Source organism: Pagrus pagrus, assembly GCF_965226575.1.
Source record: "Pagrus pagrus genome assembly, contig: HAP1_SCAFFOLD_45, whole genome shotgun sequence".
In the NCBI taxonomy this organism is placed as follows: Eukaryota; Metazoa; Chordata; class Actinopteri; order Spariformes; family Sparidae; genus Pagrus; species Pagrus pagrus.
Genome location: NW_028175418.1, coordinates 269,900 through 294,940, shown reverse-complemented (window position 1 = coordinate 294,940; position 25,041 = coordinate 269,900). Strand labels below are relative to the sequence as shown.

Sequence of the window (25,041 nt, the reverse complement as noted above, 5' to 3'; positions counted from 1 at the left end):
TCAGATTACTCGTCTCTTTTTTTTCTCTCCTGCCTCGGGCTGACTCGGTGCTCTATGTGCCTCATGGCAGCGATGCGCATCCTTTGCACATTTGCAGAGAATGCGCCCCCTTGTGCAAAATGGGGCCCCCCACGGATCATGGGGCCCTACGCACAGCGCGTGTTCTGCGTTTAGGGAGGGGCGGCGCTGGCAATTTAGGTGAAATGGGATGCACTTCTGCTGTGAACGGTTGTTAAGCTGTCTAGGGAGGGAACTCAGAACTGCATTGTAGGTGGGTGATAGGTAATGTCGTAGACCACCTCCTCTGTTCAAAGATGGTTGTTCCAGTTTGACATAGATGGACTCTTTTACTCCTCTTTCAAAACATCTGTCTTCTCTGGACAGGATGTTTACATTGTTGTCCTCAAAGGAATGATTTTTCTCCTTCAGATGTAAGTGGACAGCAGAGTCTGGACCTGAGGAGTTGGCCCTCCTGTGTTGTGCCATTCTTCTATGGAAAGGTTGTTTTGTTTCCCCAAACAGTATTATTTAGTTGTAAAGCCTGAAGCTGCTCCTCTGTCACTAACATAGTTTATAACTCCATGGTATCATAAACTGTTTGATATAAATAATCTAAATTCAAATATACTGTTATATCCCACATTGTTATTTATTCAACTGAACATCACCCTGAAAGTTTTAGTGTAGCACAGAGTGTAGAAGATCAATTGACTACTGTGTTGTTGTTTTTCTTTACTTTTTCTACAAGTGGAGTTTTGTAGTGTATTCCTGTTAGTCATTATATTTCATATGACGTTGTGCTCAGAATGCCGAAAGGCCTTGAAATTGTAATTTCCTAGAGAAAGATATCTGTATACAGTAATTGATAAAATAAAATAATAATAAGTATAACCAGTATAATAATACTGGACCAGTACTGAGTGATAAACCTACACTTGAACCACAGATAATGATGATGGAATTAGTAAAGCTCATACCAACAATTGGAAAGTGTGTATGTTGCAGCTGCAGGTGTGCCACTGGAAGCACAATGACATCATGACTTGTAACCAGGCCACTCTTGTCCAGGTTCCCAAGCCTCCTCTGTACACCTCACAGCTCAACCGAGAGAGGCGTCACCATCAGAAGCAACGCTTAGCACAAGAAGCTCAGGTGTGATCCACATTAAATATTGATCGTTTATATTTTTTGCCTTGATGACAGGATGAGATATACGGTGTTTTGTAGGCTAATGCTCACTGACAATGGACCTTAAATCTAGGCAAGCAGAAGTTCAAGTTTGTTATTGCTCAACACCTGTCATTGTTCACAGAGGGGATTTTGTTTCTGAGTCACTTTCTCTGTCAGGATGTAATTGGAATTCCAACTGATGGCCCTCTAAATTGATTAATTTGACTAAAGTTTAACAAACTTTTCTCCCAGCACATTTGTTTCACATGTCAAACAAAGAAGAAAACAAATGAGTGACATGAGTTTGTTTGTCTTGCTGTTATTATTGTAAAGTCTGTCCACTTTGTCCATGCAGATGGTCCAGACTTAAATAGCCCAGTTTGAGATGAACAGGAAGAAACTGGTTACTTATGGCTTTGCTTCCTCATCAAGGCGAAAGAGAAAAAAAACATTTCCATGTTAACATTTAAGTAGAATTATGTATTTTTTTAATTTAGTTTAAGGAGTTTTATAGCAATATTTACAATCATACATTAGAAACATGACATTATGTTTGATTAGAATCTTTTTTATTCCAGTGGTCAGCCCTTGCCTGGAGACTTTGCTCTTCCTGGCAGCAGTCAGGGCTGTGACGCCTGTTCAGAAAGCAGCTGTACCAGGAGCGGAGAGAGAAGGATTTTCAGGAAGCTCTGGAGAGAGAGGTGGTGAGATAGGATGAATAAGGAGGAAAAGAAATCCTCTCTATTGTCACTTCGTATTAAGCATATTAAGCACAGGCTTGACTTTGTTAGTTTGTGCAGTATCATCAACAGGGTGTTAGGTATTATGAAGAGAGAGAGAGGGGCAGGAGGCGTAGTAAGACTATATGACCCATTACATGAACAATTATATGTTTATGCTATGTTTATGTTTAACAGCAATAACAAATTTAGTTAAGAATGCACAGATACTTGCATAAACACTGTTGGGACCCACAGATGAAGTCATTCATTGTGGATTTCAAAATGGACTCTGAACTGAACTCAGTGTCCCAGAATTCCCCATTCTTCACACCTAGGTGCAAAATTCAGCTTTGAGCTACTATTGGTCAGGGTGACAGACCCCCCTCTGATCAGAGAGTCAAAACTCCAGCGCCTTCCTTTGTTCTCTCTCTTCTCCACAAGCTCTCTTCTCCTCGCGCCTCTCTTCTCCTCCAACTTCTTATCCTCAAGGGCTCCTCTCCATCTCCCCCCCCCCACGGGGCTGCCTGCCCTCAAGATCTCTTCTGGGCCTAACAGCTGCGGAGAGCTGCAAGCTTCATTTGCAGCAGGCCCAAAGAACTTCTCCTCACTGCAGCGACACGAGGTCCTGCCAGTATTCCTGATCAGTTAGCACCAGCAGCTGCGACGCAAAGCTTGCCAGCTAACTTCACAATCTGAGGAACATCAAGCAAGTTAGCACTGAGCCGCTATCCCTGCAAAGGAAAGGAGCGAACCGTTTCCTCCTCTGCCGACTTTCATCAGTCCTTGCACAGCAAGAACAACATTCAACAATGGAATCTCAACGTTCTCCTGCAACCACCAGCACCTTTTCTTCAAAGACTGGTAACGTTGAACTGGGCTTAGATAGCATAGCATAGCACGGCTAAGCACAGGACTTTAAACTCTGGTTGATGTAATGCAAATGTGTTCAATTTATGTGTGTCCACTGTTTGAGTGTTATTGTGATCTCAGGTCAGGTTATTGGTAGTTTGCTTTCCTAGACGGCTAATTTGACATTAGTCGAATGATGCTTCACACAGACTCAGGGTCTTTGCATGCAACAAACCATCTTCTATAACCTGGCATCACGTCACACACACACACACACACACACACACACACACACACACACACACACACACACACACACACACACACATTCCTTAAGCCTGGAGCATATCACACCCACATGTGATATCAGTGACCACCATTGTTTCTTTGTTCTGCCAGACACACACTCACACACACACATACACATACACACACACACACCTGTATATAGTACATGTTAGTTAGTGTGTTTTCATCTTTGTGTTGAATAAAAGACTTTTTAACCCACATGTTGTCTATTTAATATTGTACAAGAGTGAATGTTGCCAACCTCTACTCTGTCAAGAGCTCCAAAATCCTTCGAATATTACTAGCTGTTATGGTGATATTGGTTGTAGTTATTAAATTAATTATTAATCAGAGTTACAAACAGTTTAGTACCTTTCCTGAGACTGATTTGGTGAATTGGCTTTATTTTCCCTTCTTCAAGGGTGGTGCCCCAAGGTGATCTAATGTTAATTGGATCTTATTAGTAATCATAATTAATAATTGTCCCTGATAATCATTAATTATTATTGATAGCCAAATTTAACCCAAAACTCTTGCATGAAGCACTACATTATGGTGCCTCGTGTGATGTGAGCACAACAACACCAGGATGATGGCTACAGTTAAGCATGGTTTCAGTGTTAAATACACAGTATGCTTGTCTTCATTTGTCCAACAATCCTAGAGCAGATTGTCGAGCAATTAAGTGTCAGACTCTGCGGTTATTTAGATTTAGGGAGAAAATCACACAATCAAACGTACATCCATACTAGCAGTTTAATGAGTTATTAATTATGGTGTGTCCATTGACAAACTAGGGAGATGATAAAAATATTCCTTTCTTTTTACTGAAACCTTTAAAGGAAAAGTTCACTCTAAGTCCGGTGTAGTTTCTTATTCCTCAAAGTGCAGCTGGAGACCCGCGGGGGTACCCTCCGGCAGCAATAATCCATATAACGAGCGTTAATGGCGTCCGAAACGCCATTAACGCTCCTCCATACTGCTCTTCCGCTGCAATCCAAGTGTCCTGAAGTGGTGACATCCAGAGTTTACTCGAAACAACGTCATTTAGTACATTTTTCTAGCCTAAACAGTCACTATACTATATTTGTTTGGAGGCATGCTCCCGCGTTCACGCTAGTCTCCCTCACAGCGTTTGCACTACGGAAGCCGTGCCAAACAAAATCAACGAGACTCGCGATAGATACACACCTGTAGTTACATCCTCCATTAAACCTCAACTAGTGTTCACCCAAAGGCATGCGGGAGACTCCAAGGTCAACTGGAAGAAGTTTCTTTGGTCTGATGAGACCAAAATGAATCAGACTAGATGCTATGTTTTGCAGACACCAAACACTGAACATCACCACAAACATACCATCCCCCCTGTGAAGCATGGTGGTGGCAGCATCATGCTGTGGGGAGAGGGTTTAATGAATGAAGCAAAATATAGGGAAATCCTGGAGGACATCCTGATGCAGTCTGCAACTACTACTTGGGAGAAGATTTATTTTCCAGAAGGACAATGACCTGAAGCAAACAGCTAATGCAACACAGAAATGGTTTAAAGACAACAAGGTGAATGTTCTGGAGTGGCCCAGTCAAAGCCTAGACCTCAGTCCAATAGAGAATTTGTGGCTGGACTTGAAAAGGGCTGTTCACACCCGACCCCCATTCAACCTCACAGAGCTTGAGCAGTTTTGCAAAGAAGAATGGAGTAAAATTGCAGTGTCCAGATGTGCAGGCCTGATTAAGATCTATCCACACACACACAGATTCAGTGATTGTATTGAGGCCAAAGGTGCATCTACTAAATACTGACTTTAAGGGGCAAATACTTATGCAGTCACTTATTTTACATTATATATATTCAGTTAATTTACATCAATTTGTAGAAATCTGTTTTCACTTTGACACTGAAGAGGTTTTTTTTGTTATATATTTTTGTTTTGTATATATTTTCTATATTGTCCATGATTCCATTTCTAAAAGCAATGAAAAGGGGAAAACAAATATATATTTATATATGTTAATGGGAGATATGAGATCTCAATATCTGCTCTTATGGCAAGCAAAATGATTTGTGACAAAGCCCCTGCAGACCAGACTAGGAAACCCGTTTAATTCGCTGAGTAGCACGTTACCTTCCCTTCATTAAATCGCCATTACATTGTCACTTCCGCCGGTAGGCTTTTAATGTGAAATCTAACAGGAAGTGGACTATCATACAACCGCCGGCGTTACAGCGCCGTGCCACCGCTGAAGTCGATGAAACAGGGTATAACAAGCAGCGTGTTCAGTAAGTACTAAGTATTTCATTAAAATATACAGTAGCGTAACCATGACAAGCCATGACAGTTTGATGCGTTGTGTAGCCATTTTTTATTTACTAAAACTGTCGGCTTTCTTGTTTAAAGGTCGCTTGCCGAACACAGGTGTATCATAAATTAGCACTTGCTAACAGTCACAGTCAGCTTAAGACAGTTATCAGAGTTTTCGGTCACCAGGGTGGACTGACTCGTTAAAATTAAGGTCATTTGTATGTTCGGGTGTCAGTTATTTTATTTATTTTTTATATTTTATGTTTGCCACGGTAGGAATGTAGCGGCTATATTCACTGAGTCCGTCACACCTGGTGTGGGGGGATGGGTGGTTGGTTTCGCAGCACAATGCACTTGACTTGATCACAATTTGACCGGAAGTCATGCTTATGTGGGCTACGATAATCCAACCATATTGAAGTGGGCAAAGTTTTTAGAGCCATGCTTTTCAGACGAGGCGCAGTTAACCCGTTTAATCCCACCGGCAACAATTGTTGCCACTCTTTTTTTTGTACTTCTGGAAGCTCTAAAAAGTGCTGTTTTGGTTTTGGCAGCTAATGCAAGTTTTAAATGAAAGAATAGGTTGTCTCCTCTAATTTGTACCAATGTCATGTAACTAGTGTGAATGGTCACATGACCAGGCCTCTTCACTTCCGGTTTGCACCGCTGGCGGGAAATGTCTGCCTCAAACTTGTACAAGAGGAAGTAATTAAAATACCTTAATTAACAGATATAAGTGAAATATTTTGCACATATATTATTTAAAGGGTCTACTACTGATATATAATGAGAATTATATGCCTGCATAAATCTTTTGATCATAAAATGAGTAAATGTAACCACGGCAACATTTGTTGCCGCTAGCATAACACATAGTCATCACGTTATGCTAGGTGTCAAAAGTTTTATCTGTTTATTCTATTTTTTCTATGTTTTTCTATACACACCTTGAAACTATCAGAGGTTTTGGATCTTCTAGACTTAAAAGAACCCCAAAGTGATGTGTGCTACATAACAGTCATCCCTACAGTTGAAAAAGATGCATTTGAAAGTGACTGTGATAGTGACTGTTCAGATAGAGAGTACCAAGGCGAAACAGGCCTGCTAGACTGCTGAATGGTGAAGCATCTGGAGGATGAGAAAACTTTTAACCTGATAAGTCCAGAACTATCCCCAGAACCCTCCCTGCCCCCACAACTCCCCCACTCCCTCATCTCTCGCTCCGGCAGCATTTGGCGTTTAAGAAAACCCATTGCAGCTAGTTGGTGAATGGGGACGGCCTTCCAGTTCGAAACCCCTCCACTCTGAAACAACGCTGTTCCGAATCCGACTTTCAAGTTCCAATTACTTCCCAATAGGGTTAGGGGTTAGGGTCAGGGGTACCCCAATAGCCTTTTCGGAAAAGCGGGGTCTTTAGAAAAAATGGGAAACCACGCCATTACGAAGAATGGAAGTCTATTTTCGGAACAGCAGGGTTTCGGAAAGGCAGGGTGTAACCTTGGTGAATCTCCCACCGTGTCCAGCCAGAAACCCAGAACACTCACCAGAAAAAGATGATGCCCTGAGGAAAATGAGATCCCCAAACAAAAAAAGAACCCAGAAAAAAACGCTTCAAAATAAACAAAATAGGGACAGGATTTTTAAAAGATCACAACGCCCAGCCACATCCGGTATACCAGATTTTGTGACCTATGGTCCAACTGCAGCAGATTGCATAAAACAAACTAAATCTGACCCTGTTGATTTGTTCCTTTTTGATATATCCTCCTACTCTGAGGGAGCTCACTGTTGAGATGTCAAACCTCTACTCAATGCAAACCAAAGGGAAGGCACTTGATCTGAGCATGGATGAGTTGCTGCGTTTTTATGGGGTTCTGCTCGCATCTGGCTACAGTTCAGTACCACGGAGGCACATGTATTGGCCATATGACCCTGATGTCTACAATGAAGCCATCTCAAATGCAATAAGAAGGAACCACTTTGACGAGATAATTGATTTCATTTTTTACAAACTAATATCAGTTCTTATTTTGTAAGTTCAAACACTCTTAGCTCTACGGTTATTTAACCGTTTTTATAAGACTATGAAATACAGTAATTGTGTTGTGTCCTTGTTAGTTCCCTTCAGTATGCATTGAAATGATATCTAAATGTATCTAATAAAGTTCTAAACACATTTGTAACCATGCCTAGTTATAATATGTTACTCATGTTCATGTTATTTTTAATCTTTACATGTGTAAATAGGTCAAATTGAAGAATTTGTGTAAATTTGGACTATGCGGTTTCCCACCGGCAACAATTGTTGCCAAGTATAAAACCTACATTTTCACTAACATAACCAACATGAAATGAAAAAATTCATACATATTATATATTAGGGAGGTCTAAGGAGTGAAATGCATGCACTTATTTTGCAGGGAAAAATTTGGGATTAAACGGGTTAATATCGAAGATTTAGTGTTGGTTGGTTATAGTCATTAAACAGTGTAGCAAGCCAGGTTTCGCTTAGAATATTAATTAAGAATGTAGTGGATGTGTAACCTAAATCATGCCAGTGGAAATCAAATTCAGAGAATATATGTGTATATATATATATATATCATAGAAGAAAATAATAAATGAACAATATGTTAAATGAAGGATTTGGGGGCCCCACTGTACTGATTGATTTCATTACACAATAAACTCAATATTTCACAACTAAGTTCAAACTGGATTTAACAGAAATTGAGCTGGAATAGCACAATAAAAAAAAAAAGAGATGGTAAAAATGGAATGTTTACGCTTGCTGTTTTTCAGTTTGCTAAGGGGAAGAGTCCATATGCTACTTGGGTAACATATTGTTTAAAACCCTGTAACCTTATTTTACTAGAACTGATGCCTAAGCTATCTCATTTTTTATTAATTTCTTTGCAGTTTGATCCCGATCTGAGTCATTTAATATTTAGTATCTGCCGATACCAAGTCCCGATCCGATACTTAGCCCAATATTTTCTTAGATAATACAGCTGCATTACGAAAAAAAACACCTGCATCCAAGCTGTTCTTAATAGCTTTTTTTTATTTTGTTGAAACAAAGTAAATACTTTCATATGGCTCTTTCTTATTCTGCATACCCTATTGCAACATTGGTTTTCATTAGTTTAACAAAAACAACAAGTAAACAAAGTCAGTAAGTAAACCCTGATCCTCTACCACAGAGGTGGGCTGGTTATCCGGAGCGATGAATTCAATGACCTCTGTAATATTTGTTGCCATGTCGCTGACTCGAGGATATTTCTTTTTCCTTTGGAAAGTATCCACGAGTGTTTGTTGCTTCGGTGCCTTTGCCTGTATTGCTTGAGTGAACTCATGTTTTTGTTTATGTGCTAAACAGATAATAAGAATTTTTTATCTATTATTATTTATTGTTTCTAGAGCAGCAACAGTAAAGCTAACAGCAGGAACATCACTATATAAACTAATATATCACTGGAAATGAGTCAAAATGTAGGTAAACATAAATACATATTCCTTAAAATCATAATATTGAGTGAAGTTTAGAAAGGATAAAGAATACAGACGTCAGTCAGTAACAGCCATTCACCCTGTCCTCCTCCCTCTGCTGAGGTGATGCACTGCCTGCATGTATCACCTCAGCAGCAGCTTCGTGGCTGAAAACATTTTTTTCTCATGTTGACCCTTTTCTTTAAGAGCCCCAGCATTTTCTTGAGTTTGACAGTATAAAGACAGGGCATGAGCACACCACTACCACTTTTTCATAAATTCAAATTAGTCATTATTCTCGCTCTTTATCTACAGTGTGTATTTTTTAATACATTAAGCAACAGATCAAAAAACAATTGTAGTGGACATAATTTTTTTTTTTGTCTTATTTTTTTCTTACAGGACGTGGTTTATTCACCCAAGGTTCATTCTGCAAAGGAGACTTTGTAGTTGAATACAGGGGAGATTTGATTGATGATGACAAAGCCCAGAGGAGAAGAAGCTCTTACCACTCCTCATGCTCTGCATTTTTGTTTGCATTCAAGTGGAGAGGGAAAACATGGTGGTAAGATTTTCAGTTACTATACTGCTTTATAGTTATATACATTGTTAAATTTGACATACAGGCTTGCACAATCAGTGATCGCCATTTTGCCATCTGCTAATATGATCCTGCAATGTAAATGAAATACATTTCGAAATGTATCAAAGTTAAAACAAATAATTGTATAGGACCTGTAGGAGACTATTTTCATTTCTGTAATATTTTCCCCCTCCCTTTACTTGTTTTTTTTATCCTTTTTAAGTATTGATGCCTCCAGAGAAGACGGTTTATTTGGGTGTTTAGTTAATGATGATGCTCTCATGGGTAACCACTTCTTCTTTTCTACTTTGTGTATGGACTTTTAACTTTGATGTGAAGCAAGACTTATTTTTTGTAAGATTTCTACATGTTTTATCCTGCCTTAGGACAACGGATAAAATTTAGCAACTGTGCTAACTCCGGCATATTTACATTGATGCTTTTCGCTGATATGTTGATTAATATGCATTGTCCTAATCAAATAGATAAATAAATAAATAAAAATGAACACAGACATCCAAATTGTAAGATGAAAAAAATTGATGTGGAAGGAAGACCACACTTATGTGACATAAAGGAAGGTGAGGAAATTACATATGACTATGGAGGAGATGACTGCCCATGGCGAATGCAAGTTTGTGTCACAACTGCACAGTGTTTAAGTGTGTAGGGTTTATTGTCTCAGAATAACATGGTGGTTGAATGTAGCGTCATTTGAAAAATAAATGAAATCTAATCAATCTGTGTATGAATACTTTCACGAATTTATGACATTTAGGACAGATCTGAACTTTAATAGACATGTTTTCCTTTGGCAGAAATATTACTCTAATCGGGGACATTCACAACGTCCCCACAGTGCACTTTTACTCTGGTGTACGAGTACAAACTTTTTTTGTTTCTGATGACCTGGAGACAACTGGTCCCCATAAATGATGACAACGTGGTGTGTGAAATGTCCCCACTAAGCTTCTTGTTTTCAAGATGTGTGACAGCACACAATAGCTGAAGTAATTGTAGGAAAAAATGCAGTAGAATTGGGTGTTTGTTTTCCTCTGAAGTCTGGTGTGTAGGCATGTCTTTATCTTTAGAGCTAAGTCCTTAAGGAAATGTATTACTCTAATTGAATATTATTAGTGTTAACATCAAATTGACCAATTGCTTAACATATTTTTTATTTTTTTTCTTCCATGAAATCATTGCAGACGACCACAACCACAAGGGATGTTCCTCCTGTCACAGGCTCCAACCATGCTGTCGTTACAGAGATGGAGATAACTGATGTTTCTTGTCCACAGGACACTTATCAACAGGTACGTTCATAGTTGATGTTAACTTCTGGAGTCTCTGAGTCTTCTTTTAGTGCTGTTATCTTTAAGCAAGTAAATGCAACAAGTAAGGTCAATATGAGGGAAATCTATTGTGAATCAGGTGAGCCATACAGTTTGATCTACTGCACCCATAAGGCAGATGATTTAAGGGACATTTAGGATAGATCTGAACTTTAGTAGACATTTTCCTTGGACAGAAATATTGCTCTAATCAGGGAAATTCATGACGTCCCCACAATGCACTTTTACTCTGGTGTACGAGTACAAACTTTGTGTGAGGTTTCTGATGACCTGGAGACAACTGGTCCCCATAAATGATGACAACGGGGTGTGTGAAATGTCCCCACTAAGCTTCTTGTTCTCAAGATGTGTGACAACTAGACTTTTAGTCAAGACTGCCTAAACCGAGACCAAGACACTACCAAGACCAGAGAGTATCGAGTACCAAGACCAAGGCAGACCAAGTCAAGACCAAGACTAGTTCAGCTCAAGACCGAGACCAAAAGAAAACTATTTTTTTTTGCCATTTTGCACGAGTTGTAGAACATAAGCACCATATTGGGTTCAGCTGCTTAGTATAAATATGAGATTGTATTATTTCAACTACAGGCACAATAATACAGAGACAGTGCATGTATCATAATGCATCAAATATGTGTAGCAATTGCATGACCGCTATTTCTACACTATTTGAGGATTGACTTCTTGAGTGCTGTTAAGGACTGACATGACTATAGTCCCAAAGTCATCTAACAAAATAACAAGCCTCCAACACCACCCTGCACCTCAAAAAAAGTCTATGGGAAACATGTTATGATTTAAATTAAATATGATTTAAATTGTACTTAATTTGTAGATGAAACGTGAATTTTAAATATAAAAGATACACACAATTATCAACTTGAAATTGCATTATTTCCAATTATAGTAGCCAAATTACACCGTATAATATCAGCATCACTGAAATGGCATAGGCCTAATGCTTAATCAATCACAACGATATGCAAATATTATTCAAAGGCCAATGATGCCATATATTTATTCAAAGGCCATTATAAGCACAATGTTTCACAATGTTTTCACAATGTTTCCATGGAGGGTTTCCACACTGTCCAGGCTGACAGGGACTGCACTATGAGCGGTAAGCGCAAAGGAGGGGGGCTTGCTGTTTATGTGAACAACAGGTGGTGCAATCCTGGTCACATTACTATCAAAGACCGCATCTGCAGCTCGGATATTGAACTGTTAGCTGTGGCTCTCCGTCCCTACTATGTACCCCATGAATTCTCACATGCTATTGTCGTGGCTGTGTATATTCCACCGTCCGCTAACCCGATGTCGGCATGTGACGTCATCCACTCGACAATAGCCGGACTACAGACTGCTCACCCGAGTGCTCTCATTATAATCTCGGGTGACTTCGACCATGTCTCCATTAAAAAAACACTCCCGAAATTCACCCAGTATGTGACCTGTAAAACCATAGAGGAGAAGACCCTGGACCTGCTGTATGCTAATGTAAAGGACGCATACACCTCCACGTCTCTCCCCCCACTGGGAAGATCAGATCACAACCTGGTGCTTCTCACCCCCTGCTATGTGCCTCTAGTGAAGAGGCTGCCTGTGACCACAAACACAGTGAGGACATGGTCAGAGGACTGCTATGAGGCACTGCAGGGCTGCTTTGAGGTGACTGACTGGAATGTACTCTGTGAGCCACACAGAGAGGACATTGATGGCCTTACTGAGTGCATTACGGACTACATTAATTTCTGTGTGGAGGGCATTGTCCCAGCAAGGACTGTGCGCTGTTACCCAAACAACAAGCCTTGACTTACAAAAGAGGAGGAGCTGAGGGACATTCAGAGGGACCTGAATGTCAAGATCAAAGAGGCTAAGGACGGCTACAGAAGGAAGCTGGAGTGGAAACTCCAGCAGAATAACATGAGGGAGGTCTGGAGTGGTATGAGGACCATTACCGGCTTCAGACCAACTAGCAGTGGAGCTGAGGGTAGTGTGGCTAGGGCCAATGAGTTAAATCTATTCTTCAATAGATTTGACACTGCAGCCCTGGCCCCTGCTGGCTCTCCTGTTGACTGTCTCCAGCCACCACAGCTTCAGACCCCCCCTCCTCCTCCTGCTAGCACCCCATCCAACTTCTTGAGCACCTCACACCCATCCCCCACTCCTCACACCTACTCTGGCTCCCATGCTACCTGGCCTCCTCTCATTGTGGACTCCAACTCTCCCCCTCCTCGACCTGCACTGTTTACACCGCTTCATGTCAGGAGACAGCTGAGCAAACTCCCCGCCGGTAAGGCTGCAGGCCCTGACGGTTTCAGCCCACGGTTTCTCAGAGCCTGCGCCGAACAGCTGTGTGGAGTGCTTCATCGTGTCTTCAACATGAGCCTTAGCCTCCAGAAGGTCCCTGTGATATGGAAGACGTCCTGCCTCGTTCCAGTGCCAAAGACGCCGCAGCCCAGTGGTTTCTCGGACCGGTGGCACTGACGTCACATATCATGAAGACCCTTGAGAGACTCGTCCTGGAGCAGCTCAGGCCTATGGTCAGGCCGCACCTGGATCCCCTCCAGTTCGCCTACCGGCCCCGGATTGGAGTCGGGGATGCCATTATCTTCCTGCTGAACCGTGTCCACGCCCACCTGGACATGCCGGGGAGCACTGTGAGGGTCACTTTCTTTGACTTCTCCAGTGCTTTCAATACCATCAGGCCTGCTCTACTGGGTGACAAGCTGACGGCGATGCTGGTGGATCCCCCCCTTGTGTCCTGGATTGTGGATTACCTCACTGGCCGACCACAGTACGTGCGCTTGCGGAACTGTGTGTCAGATGCTGTGGTCAGCAACACCGGGGCTCCACAAGGGACTGTCCTCTCTCCTTTCCTCGTCACACTTTATACCACGGACTTCAGCTACCAGACAGATGTCCCCATTATGGACATCTAAATCTACCCAGCTCAAACCAAACTGGGGACAAGTAGTGGCGGCTCCAGAGATTTATTACTGGGGGGTCCATGGGGGGGGGCCGGATTGTTTATAGGAGGTGCTAGTGAATTCTGACACAACAAACACCAAAAAAATAATCTTAATAATAAGATTTATTGATCCCAGATTAATATACTGTACATAAGGGTTTTGTGTTTTGCTTTACTTCAATTATCAAAACAATCATACAATCAACCCAGTATTTATGTCCCCTAACCAAATAACATGACGGCACAAAACAAAAACAGCAGCTGATCACCATCACTCCAAAACTAAATAGAAAGGGTTCCAGATCTTGTCCGACTTGTGTTTCAGGCTGTAACATGTAACATCATAAGCACTGTGAATTATTTTAACAAGCACCACAGAGAACATCTGTAGATTTACAAAATAGTGCAACTGTGAGCAGCAACAAATGTAGCACAGTATATAGTTAAATATACAAAGCCATCTAACAAAATAAACTGTTACAGGCTACATAACTTGTGTGTCACTCCTCTTGTGTGTCCTATAAACTCCTCTCCACTCCCATCCTCCTCTGTTCTCCCCTCCTTTTAGGGCTCCACTGAAACTAACAAACAATAAGTAGCATAATTCAGACCTGTCAAAAAAGAATTGTGTACTCACTAGTCATAAGAGAATGATCCGCCTGTTGTTGTGATTAGCTGCGAAGCGGTCAATGACTGCATCCACATCCAGTTCTTTGGTCCTTTTTGGAGCTGATTGCCAGCACACCCAGATTGCTGGTTCGGGCATATCCACTTCTGTTCCTGAGGTAGGTTTTTAAACGCCGTAAGCAGGAAAAACTCCTCTCACATGCAGCTGATGTGATGGGCAGTGTCATGGAGATGCACACAAGTTTGCACAGGTCGACAAAAGCATCCTTGTATGTCCTCAATAGCACCAGCACATCATGGGTGGTGCTGACAACGTCCCCACTTTGTTTTTTCCTCACAATAAGTCTTTTTACCTGGTGAAGTTCTGCTCCAAGGTTTTCCTCCAAGACTCTACAGTGTTTAGCCATGGGCAAAAGGGCATTTTTGTCCATGAATGTCTTGTGTTTGGGGTTAACAGCTGCTGCTCCTTTCAGAATGTGGCAGCTTTCAGAAGAAAATCGCCTGTTCAATTCACTGATTAATCTGTCGATTACTGGGGAAAAAGCAGTGCTTGCAATAGTCATCTGAAGTTTCCAGTGGCTCTTTTGATCCTGTTTGGCTGTTCACCACAAACTCCAGCAGGTGGCGGGGCTGTTTTTTTCTCCTCACTTGTGGGCGCTGCATGTCAATGCTAAGTGACTCACACATGTCACTGGCACAGTCCCAGATTTTTGTCCATGTTTCAGCATTGCGTTTGTCATTGAGGGCATCAACAACTGCAAAGACCAGGTCAATGGCAGATGCCAGCTCCAAATCTGTGGCCTGTAGATGATCAGATAAGGTTTTTGTGAGACTAAATATGCTCTCCAGCATATAGATGTGCAGAACAAACTGTGCATCAATAAGTCCAATCAGTGATTTCGCTTCAGTAGCTCTATGAGCATTCGTCTGGTTGCTCACATCCACAAGAGTTGCTAAGATATAAGGGATTGTTCTTTTTATTGCCCACAGTGTAGAATATTGGCAGGCCCATCTGGTATCTGATAGTCTTTTCAGTTCTGCTGTTCGTTTAGTGGGCTCGAGTTCTTGCTGTTTCTCCATGAACACCTTGTGTGTCACTGCCCCAGAAAAAAAGTTGTACAGCATCTGGACTGTTGCAAAGCATTCTGCAGCTGGTTTCACATTATGCACACAGTCAACTAAAACTAAGTTTAGTCTGTGCGCTTCGCAATGGATGTAAAGTGCATGTGGCACTTCTTGGCGAAATTTTTCCTGGACACCGTTGTTGCACCCGGACATGACAGATGCCCCGTCATAGCACTGTGCAATGCATGCATTTTTGTCTATGTTGCACTTAGCCAATGTCTGTTTAACTGACTTGAGTAAAGACTGTGCATCCAAGCCATCTGCAGGGATAAAGTCCAGAAACTCCTCATGAATGTTGTCATTATTTAGGCAACGCAGAACAACAGATATCTGCTCTTTCTTGCTCACATCTTTTGTTTCATCCACCATTAGAGCAAAGTGCTCTCCTAGCTTAACCTCGTTGCTTACTTGTTCTCTCACCATGCTGGACATAATATCAATCAGCTCATTTTGAATATCATGGTGCACATATTTAGCATTACCGGGTCCACTAGATAATTTCTTTGACACAGTACTGTCAAATTTCCCCAGCAGATTTAACAGTTCAAGGAAATTACCTCTGTTGGTGGACTGCTCATCCTCTCTGTGCCCCCTCTGTCCAATCGTTTGACAAGCTGTAAACTGCAGTGACTCCACCACTGCTTGCATGTACTGCCTGTTTTCTTGTACAATCTTGCTATGTCCAGTATCAAGGTGCGTCAAAATCCTCGACCCGCTTTTCTGTTTTTCCTTAAACTCACACCATCCTTCCATGGCTAGTCTGTGAGAAGCACTTGCATTGTGCTGAGCCAGTTTCTCTGCTCCTTTTCTCCAGTTTGTGAACCCGGCATGGGTGAAGCTCTTTTCTGTGTGACTCGGCCCATGGCCAAGGTGGTGGAAAAAATGCCTACAGGCATGGCAAATGGCCTCATCAATTGACAGCGAGTATTGCAGCCACGAATACTGTTTGAACCACAAGTAGTTAAAACTCCTTAAAGTTGGCTGGGAATAGGATCCAAATCTCTGACGCATGTATGACTGGAGTTGAGGCCGCCTCGGTCCCTCTGCTGGGTCTTGGCTCAAATCCACAGGGCCACCAAGATTCCTGCCGCCCGTGACCACAGTTTCACCGCTCGTTGAAGCACGCCCTTCCATCTCGGCACCGTTCTCATTTTCGTGTCTGTTAGCATTACCTCTGGTCTCAGAGTCAGAGTCTGTTGTTGTTGGAAATAAACCCTCTGCGGATGCAGCAGTCGCCGCTGATTCCGCTGACGCCGTTCCAGTTAATGCCTCTTCCTTGTCTTCATCCTCCCCTTCATTCTCATTCTCCACGTTTGGCACCATCACTCTATCCTCCATGCTGGCGCTGGAATGTGTGTGTGAATCGCCGCAACCGCCATCGTCCACTCTCACTCATTTTTTTGGGATAACGAAAGTAAATCGGTCCATGATGCTAACTCGCAAGCTAGCGGTTAATAGCCTACGCCAAGCAACGTCAAAAGGTCAAATGTAACGTGCCGTCTGCGTGCGAAACCAGCCAATCAAATCACGTGACACAATAGCAGCAAGGGTCATCATCATTTAAAAAAGTTATGCCGGTGGCGGCAAGGAAGTAGATCCGATGATTAAATGGCTCCTCGGGATCCCCCTGCTCCATGTTGATCCATCTGAAGATCCCTGAGAACCTCTTCTCTAAAGACTTTTTTAGTGCTCTAACTATTGTCACAATCTGCGGCAGCTGCACTTCCATCTTGTTGAGGTAAGTTCCAGGACGGTGGGGACCAACATGCTGATGGTAACCACAATATCTCCTTCTGTGAGGTCTGTTGCCTCAGAAAAAGGCTCAAGCACAGTACAAAGGTCTTTCAGCTTGGGCCCATTCTCGGACTGAAAACGCAATATTTTCTGTATCACATTCGCTGCACATTTCTGTGACAGCCCTGTGGTATTGCTAGCTGCCGGGATAGATTTATTAGCCCCAAAGTGGGTCTCAAACATGTCTCTGACCTTAGAACTGCTGTGAAGCAGGGTTGTGAACTTGGTGGCCTTAGCAATGGCTCTTGCAATTACCTTCACTTCTTTCATGCCATCACTGACGACCAGTTGGAGCGAGTGTGCGAAGCAAGACAAGCGTTCACCTGATGACCACGGCTGTTCAAAGTCTTCTACGTCCTCCCACATCATTTCATCATCAAGGTCATCACTGTCACTTTCAGGTTGCTCTGAGTCTGGCAATCTCACTTTAAGGGCCCGCTTCATGTTGGATATGTTATCCGTCAGAATGAAGCTTATTTTGTTGCTAATGCCATACTCCTCAACAATTTCATCAAATTCTGAGGTGATTCGTGTCTTGTACTTATTTGTACCTCGTAATACAACAAACGGACCAGAGACCAAGACGTGTAGTTGACTCTTTACTGAAGCATCACTTCCTATCTGAACACTTGCGCATGCGCGCTCATTACATATCCAAACCTGCTCACTACATCTCCCCCTTTAAACTGAGACTTTCCACTTCTTTATAGAAAACTGAAATCATATGCTATTAAAGCCTAATGCAGATTTTACCTTCTACGCAGGGGAACAGATGACATGTTAACCATCACTGTAAACATGAGCATATATGTAAACTGGTTAGATTAACTGGTTGATTTCAATGTTACATCACTTATCACATCTCATTTTCTCTTTTTTTTTTTTTTTTTTTTGAACATTAAGGTAAGTACATAACCTAACTGAGAGGTAGGGTAGACTGCCTGATCCTCTCTGTTGTGGTATGGAGTTTATTCTGCTCCATGTATACACACAACACTAAACTACAAATTCAGTCTTTTCACAGGCTTGACTTCCCTGCCAGCCCTGGTGTGTTGTGCAGAGTCTGGCTGGTCCTTAGACGATGAAGGCACCACTCTCAGGTGAGAACGGTTTCTCCGGAGACTGCCGGTGGAGGTTTGAACCACATAAGAGCGTGGTGTCCCTGCTGAGCCAGAGACGACTCCTGTGTGTGTTGTGTTCCGTATCCAAACCTTCTGACCTGGCTTGAGAGGTGGTGTCTCCCGTGCTCTGTGTCGTCTGTTGTATCCCTCAGCCTGTTGTCTTTTCAGCTCCTGGTCTTTCAACTCAAAAGCCCTTAAGTCCGGCCAGGCTGGTGTGAGGGTGTTTGGACTCACCGGAAGGGGTGTTTGAATGTTTCGCCCCATCAGGAGCTGTGCAGGTGATACTCCATGAGCAAGAGGAGTTGCTCTGTACGTCATGAGTGCTTTGTGAGGGTCCTCACTCTTCTGCAGCAAGGCTTTGACAGTTTTTACTGCCCGTTCAGCTTCCCCGTTGCTTTGTGGGTAACGGGGGCTACTGGTTACGTGTTGAAAGTTGTAATCCTTAGCAAAATCTGCAAACTCAGTGGCAGCAAACTGTGGTCCGTTGTCTGTGACGAGTGTATCCGGCACTCCGTGGCGGCTAAAGATGGCTTTCATCTTCTCGATCACAGCTGTTGCTGAAGTGCGTGTAAGATTGACAACTTCAATGTAACGTGAATAATAATCAATGACAACTAAGTACTGACCCTTCTTCCACTCAAATAAGTCAGCTGCTAGCCGCTCCCAAGGGCGTGAAGGCAAGGGTGTGGTTATCAGAGGTTCTGTGGCATTTTGACACTCTTTAGCGCAAATTTCACACTGACGTACTTTCTCTCTGATTTGTGTGGTCAGCCCTGGCCACCACACTGATTCATGCGCCCTGGCCATGCATTTCACCATGCCTTGATGACCCTGGTGTAGTTTGTCCAAGATGTCGTTTTGCATGCTTAATGGGATCAGTATCCTGTTTCCTTTCATTAGCAGGCCATCTACCATCAGCAGGTCATTTCTGTATTGCCAGAAGGGCTTTAACTGTGGTGCCGAACTGTTTCTTTCCCACCCTGTGTGGATCAGGGAGGACAGCTGCTTACACACGGGGTCTTCCTCCTGAGCTCTCCTTATTTGTAGCAACTTCTCAGGTGAGGCTGGGAGCTGCTGAATGACCTCCTGGATATGAGCGTTCACGTCATTCTGAAGCACAAGGTCATCCTCTGTTGCTGTCGACTGTAGTGGCGCTCTTGATAAAGCGTCGGCTGCCACTAGGTTTTTTCCTGGTACGTGTATGATCGTGTAGGAAAAACGCATAAGTCGTAACCTAAATCGCATGATGCGAGGTGGGACGTCATCAAGCGGCCTTGAGCTGAGGAGACTGATCAACGGTTTGTGATCTGTTCGCATCACAAAGTGCAGACCCAGGAGGTAAGTCTGAAATCTTTCGCAAGCCCAGGTGACTGCAAGGGCCTCCTTCTCAATTTGGGCATATCTGCGCTCTGTCTCAGTCATACTGCGGGATATGAAAGCCACTGACCTCCAATCTCCTGAGTCTTGAAGCTGAGACAGCACCCCTCCTAACCCATACGAAGAGGCGTCTGCTGACACTCTTGTCGGTTTGTCTGGGCTGTACTGGGCAAGGACAGCAGATGAACTGAGCTCGTCTTTCACTCTATCAAATGCACTCTGCTGCGCTGCTCCCCACATCCACATGTTTTCTGCTTTCAGGAGTTCTCTAATAGGTCCTGTGAGCTCTGCAATGTTAGGTGAGAACTTTCCCACATAGTTGACCATTCCCATGAAGCGCTTCACATCGGACACGTCTGTCGGTGGTGGCATCTCCCTAATCGCTCTGATCTTCTCTGGATCTGCATGTGTGCCTTCTGCACTCACAACATGTCCAAGAAATTTGACCTGCTTCACGGCAAACTGACATTTGTCATTTAGAGTGAGGCCATGCTGCTGCAGTCTTTGCAACACTTTATGCACTCTCTCATCATGTTCTGTGGGGGTGGCACCGAAAATCAGGATGTCATCTGCATGACATAAGGTTCCCTCCAGGCCGTCCAGCAGTTGCGTCAATCTCTTCTGGAAGTGCTCAGGGGCCGACGATATACCAAAAGGGAGACGATTAAAGCAATAACGACCAAAGGGCGTGATGAAGGTGGTGAGTGGGGCTGAAGCTCTGTGCAAAGGCACCTGCCAAAAACCAGCAGTGGCGTCCAGTTTGGAAAAAATTCTAGCTCCGGCTAGTTTAGCTAGTGTTTCATCAACTGCTGGAAGAATATGTCGCTCCCTGCACACATTTTCATTCAGGCGGGTTAGGTCAACGCATATTCTAATTTTTCCATTTGGTTTTGGTACTACAACCATACCTGAGCACCACTCTGTAGCTTCCTCTATGGGAGAAATAACACCCATTTCCTCCATCCTTTTTAACTCTTCTTGGACTTTTCCCCTTAATGGCAATGGCACGCGACGTGGCACAGCGAGGGCAAAGGGAGAGGCATTGTCTTTTAGTTTAATTTTGTATTCTCCCTGTAGCTTACCTAAGCCAGTGAAAACTCTGGGATATTGTTCTTTGTAGCTTGTTTCCGCTGTTGTGATAGCCTGTACTGGATTGAGCAGGTCAAGGTCTTGTATAGCAGGTAATCCCAGCAAAGGAGTCACTAAACCTGGCACAACGTACACCTGCTGCTTTGCTACAGTTCCATTATGGCTAATCTCTGCAGTAAAATGTCCGTTCACCTCTATGGGAGCGTTGCTTGGTCCACACAGTCTTTTGGTTGTCGGTAACAGCCCCCCGTGTAGCTTTTTTGAGTACAAGCGTGCTGGGATAGCTGTCACTGCGGCGCCCGTGTCCAACTTGAACACCATCTGCTGGCCATTCACTGCAACTGACTTCTGCCAACATGTGTCGGATTTTGTACAATTCACTGTGCCCAGGAACAATGACTCAACTCTCTCATCCAAGTCACTTTCTTTAATTTCCTCCATTCTCATTTTAGTTTTACAGACAGCGGCGAAATGTCCCTTTTTCTTACATTTCTTGCACTCAGCAGTGCGGGCGGAACATGCATTGAATGAGTTTTCATGTATCCTTCCACATCTGCCACATTTATCATTTGCATAATTTTGCACTGTTCTTTCCTTCGGCTTAAAGCCACTCTTCCCATGTGGGGAGAATTTCTGTTTGAACTTGAATCCAACTGCATCCATGTTTGCCTCAGTGGCATCAGTGCTACTTCTTAATACAGGCTGTTGCTTTTTAATTTCCTCACTTTGTCGGATTTTCGTCGTAGCTTTCACAAGAGTTAGCTCAGAATCTAGCTGTAATTTCTCTGAAAGTGCGTGGTCTTTGATACCTACGACAAGGCGGTCTCTGATCATCTCATCTTTGAGAACTCCATACTGGCAATGCTCAGCCATTTTATGCACAGCTGTAATAAACGCTTCTGCCGTTTCTCCGGGCTCCTGGCGACGTTTGTTGAATTTAGCTCTCTCGTAGATAACGTTATGCTTGCAAATGAAATGCTTGTCAAACGCTTCTTTTACTTTGTCATAGTTTTTCTTGTCCCCATCCGACAGTGCTAACGTGTTCAGAACATCATCCGCCATATCTCCCATAGTGTACACTAGGGAGTTCCCTTGATACTCTTGACTTTTTTGATTAAGTCCTGCTGCTATGCGGAATCTTTCAAAGCGTCGGCTCCAATGTGGCCAACTACCAAAGTCTCCGAAGTCAAATGCTTCTGGTGGACTAATCGAAAATAGAGAATCCATTCTGTTTTACTTTCCGAAGGCTCCCCTCTGTATCATTGACCGATGTTGTGTCAACGTAGCTTCACGTTAGCTCTGCTAGTTCACTCACTTCACTGGAGTTGGCGAAAAGTTCTCTTCCCGTCGGTAAACTGCAACGAACCTTCCGTTTACTTGCGTCGGGTAGTTGCTTTCTTATCAGAGGCGAGGACGGTCACTTCTGACACCATGTCTTGTACTTATTTGTACCTCGTAATACAACAAACGGACCAGAGACCAAGACGTGTAGTTGACTCTTTACTGAAGCATCACTTCCTATCTGAACACTCGCGCATGCGCGCTCATTACATATCCAAACCTGCTCACTACAATTCGTTCACCACAGTGCTTCCCTGTGAAATGCCGACAATCCAGCAGAAAGGATTTTTAACTGTAGGAGTCCTTGTCTTCGCAGGCAATATGCGCAGTAACCCCAAGGAAGGAGCGAAGCCTCCTGTCAGACCAGAGGTCGGTTGTAAGCGCAACACTTGCCTGAGCTTCCACCGCTTTGATGATGTCATCCTTAACCTTACTGACTAGATAAGGTATCTGCTTCTCTGTCAAGCTGGTCCTAGACACAGGAGTGTATTTGCAGTCTATGACAGAAAGAAAGTGTCTAAAATTTGGATTTTCTACTAGAGACAGGGGCAGAGAGCATCCAATGACATGGTCCTGGAGGATGGCTTGTGTAATGGCCTGTTGCCTGGATGAATGGGCATATAAGTGGATTCTTTGTGCAAAGGAAGGTATTGTCTGCTGTGTGGTGTCTGCCATTGCCAGTGATGCAGGTCCTGCTTTGTACTCCAAGTACCTGCAAAATAGGGAAAGAGACATCTGTAAGACATCTGTTCATATTCAACCACAACCAACTGTCTTGCAAGTGATATGAAAATTAAGTGTACAGTCTGTAAGGGAAATTCTCCTTTGTGAGGTTGAGAGTTGCTAAATCTCAGAAGAATTGTAGACTCAGCGTGATGAATCGGATCTCTTTAATACATGCAGCATGGAGCGAAGACCTGAAGTGTTCTCTCCCGTCTTCCAAATGTTTCTGACTTAAACACAAAACAGAGTGGGGGGTTACAACATTTCTTCCCAGAACAATGACCCCTTGATGTTTGGTGGATCGTCTCTTTCCCAGGACAGTGACCCTTTTGATACTTCATTAGAATGTAAATTTCATCTACCATCTATCTTCCTGTAACACCCCAGACGAGAGGCAATTGTCTCTCGTCTGACTCTGACACTTACGGCAAAAGGGGTTTCTCCCCTTTTGCTCTCACATCCTGATATGGTGTTTACAGTATATTTCTTACTCAATGGAAAACTATTTAATTTCTCACAAGTCTAAACATCAGGTCTTTGCATTATGAAACCTAAATCCAATCCAGTATGACACATTAACAGATCATCTCTGTATTTGACTTCATCTTTTTGCATAACTGCAGCACTATGCCTGCTCCTCCTGTCAGCCAACTAACTCATGTGTATTGCTGCTGATAAGAAATGAAACCAATCTTAACAGAAAATACACTTCTGCTCTATAAGGTCTGATGTTGTTCTCTACAGAATCTGTAGCTTAAACCATTCTGCAGCTGTAGTGGCATGATAGGCTCATAGGGCCACACAGAAGTGGACTTAACCGTGTTAACCACATCACACATTATACATACATGTACCATAAGGCTGTGTGTGTGCGCGCGCTCTCACGGATTGACAGACTGTGTGCAGCGACACTGTGCCGTACCGTATCCACCCCCCCCCTTAAGACAGTGATGAAAGCCATGATCCCAAACAAAGAAAATACTTTCTTTATGTTTTACTGGATGACTGCGGTATGGAGAGTCCCACCATATGTGACGGCACAACACCTGACTTGGACATCAACTACATCGCATCTGTCACCACTATTGAAGAAGAACCCTGCTCAAGTCAGGACCCCAATGGCAGCGTAGTTGTTGGTGCTTTCCAAAAAAAAATGGCAAAAGAGTCTACAATAAGAGACACTTCTGTGTCTATTGCAGTAAGCCATATGCCAAAATTGCAAGGCATCTTGAAAGTGCACACCAAGATAAAATGGATGTGTCAAGAGCTCTTAGCTTTCCAAAGGGATCCAAAGAGAGAAAACAACAGCTAGAATATATTCGTCACAGAGGCAACTATGTTCATAATGCTGCTGTCATGGAGTCAGGGAAGGGGCAACTTGTCCCATTGAAACAGCCACCAAAAGAAGTGCAGGCAACTGATATCATGAGCTGTGCGTACTGCCAAGGACTCTTTACAAGAGAGGTTCTGTGGCGACATGTGCAAATTTGTAAACTCAAGCCTGGGTCAATCAAACCAAAGCCCGGAAAGAACCGTGTTCAGGCTCTGTGTACATACACAGGTCTTGTGCTTTTGCATATGAACAGGCACTTGTGGGAAGTTTTCAGTGCTATGAATCCCAGTCCTTTCAAAGAAATTACAAAAAAATGGCCGCGTGAGTTTGGAGAGCACATGCTCAATAAAGGTGGGATGACAGCAAAAAATCAACAGTGCACTTGAGAAAAAATGTGTGAACTGGGACGACTGCTGGCTAATGCCAGGAAATTTACATATTTACATTACACAATTTACAATAACAAAGATGGAGGATTTTATTAATTATACCTAGAGTTGGTCAGAGCTGTCAAAGTGACATGCGGCTATGAGAGCAGCACAAACACTTTTGCCATTCCGTTACTTGCAACTAAACTTGGAAACTCTCTGGTAAAAGTCAGTAAGCTCATCAAAGCTCAGGCGCTAATATCCAATGATCAGGAACTTGTGAAGCATGCCACAGAATTCCAGCAAGTGCACAGTGAAAAGTGGAATGCAATGGTTTCTGCAACAGCACTGAGGAACATTGTTGAAGCCAAGTGGAATGCACCAACTGTAATTCCCTTTACTGAAGAAATTCAAAAAAC

General features: G+C 43.1%; 1 long non-coding RNA gene across 2 annotated transcripts in view; it reads left to right on the top strand.

Annotated features, from left to right (window-relative positions):
• The first annotated feature begins 5,213 nt into the window (after window positions 1-5,213).
• The window catches only part of LOC311253801, a 47,792-nt gene continuing 27,964 nt past the window's right edge, over window positions 5,214-25,041 (top strand). For both annotated transcript variants that reach the window (XR_014621919.1, XR_014621920.1), the window contains exons 1-3: window positions 5,214-5,307; window positions 9,221-9,383; window positions 10,607-10,714. This is a non-coding gene — a long non-coding RNA (uncharacterized lncRNA). The remainder of the gene's footprint in view (window positions 5,308-9,220; window positions 9,384-10,606; window positions 10,715-25,041) is intronic.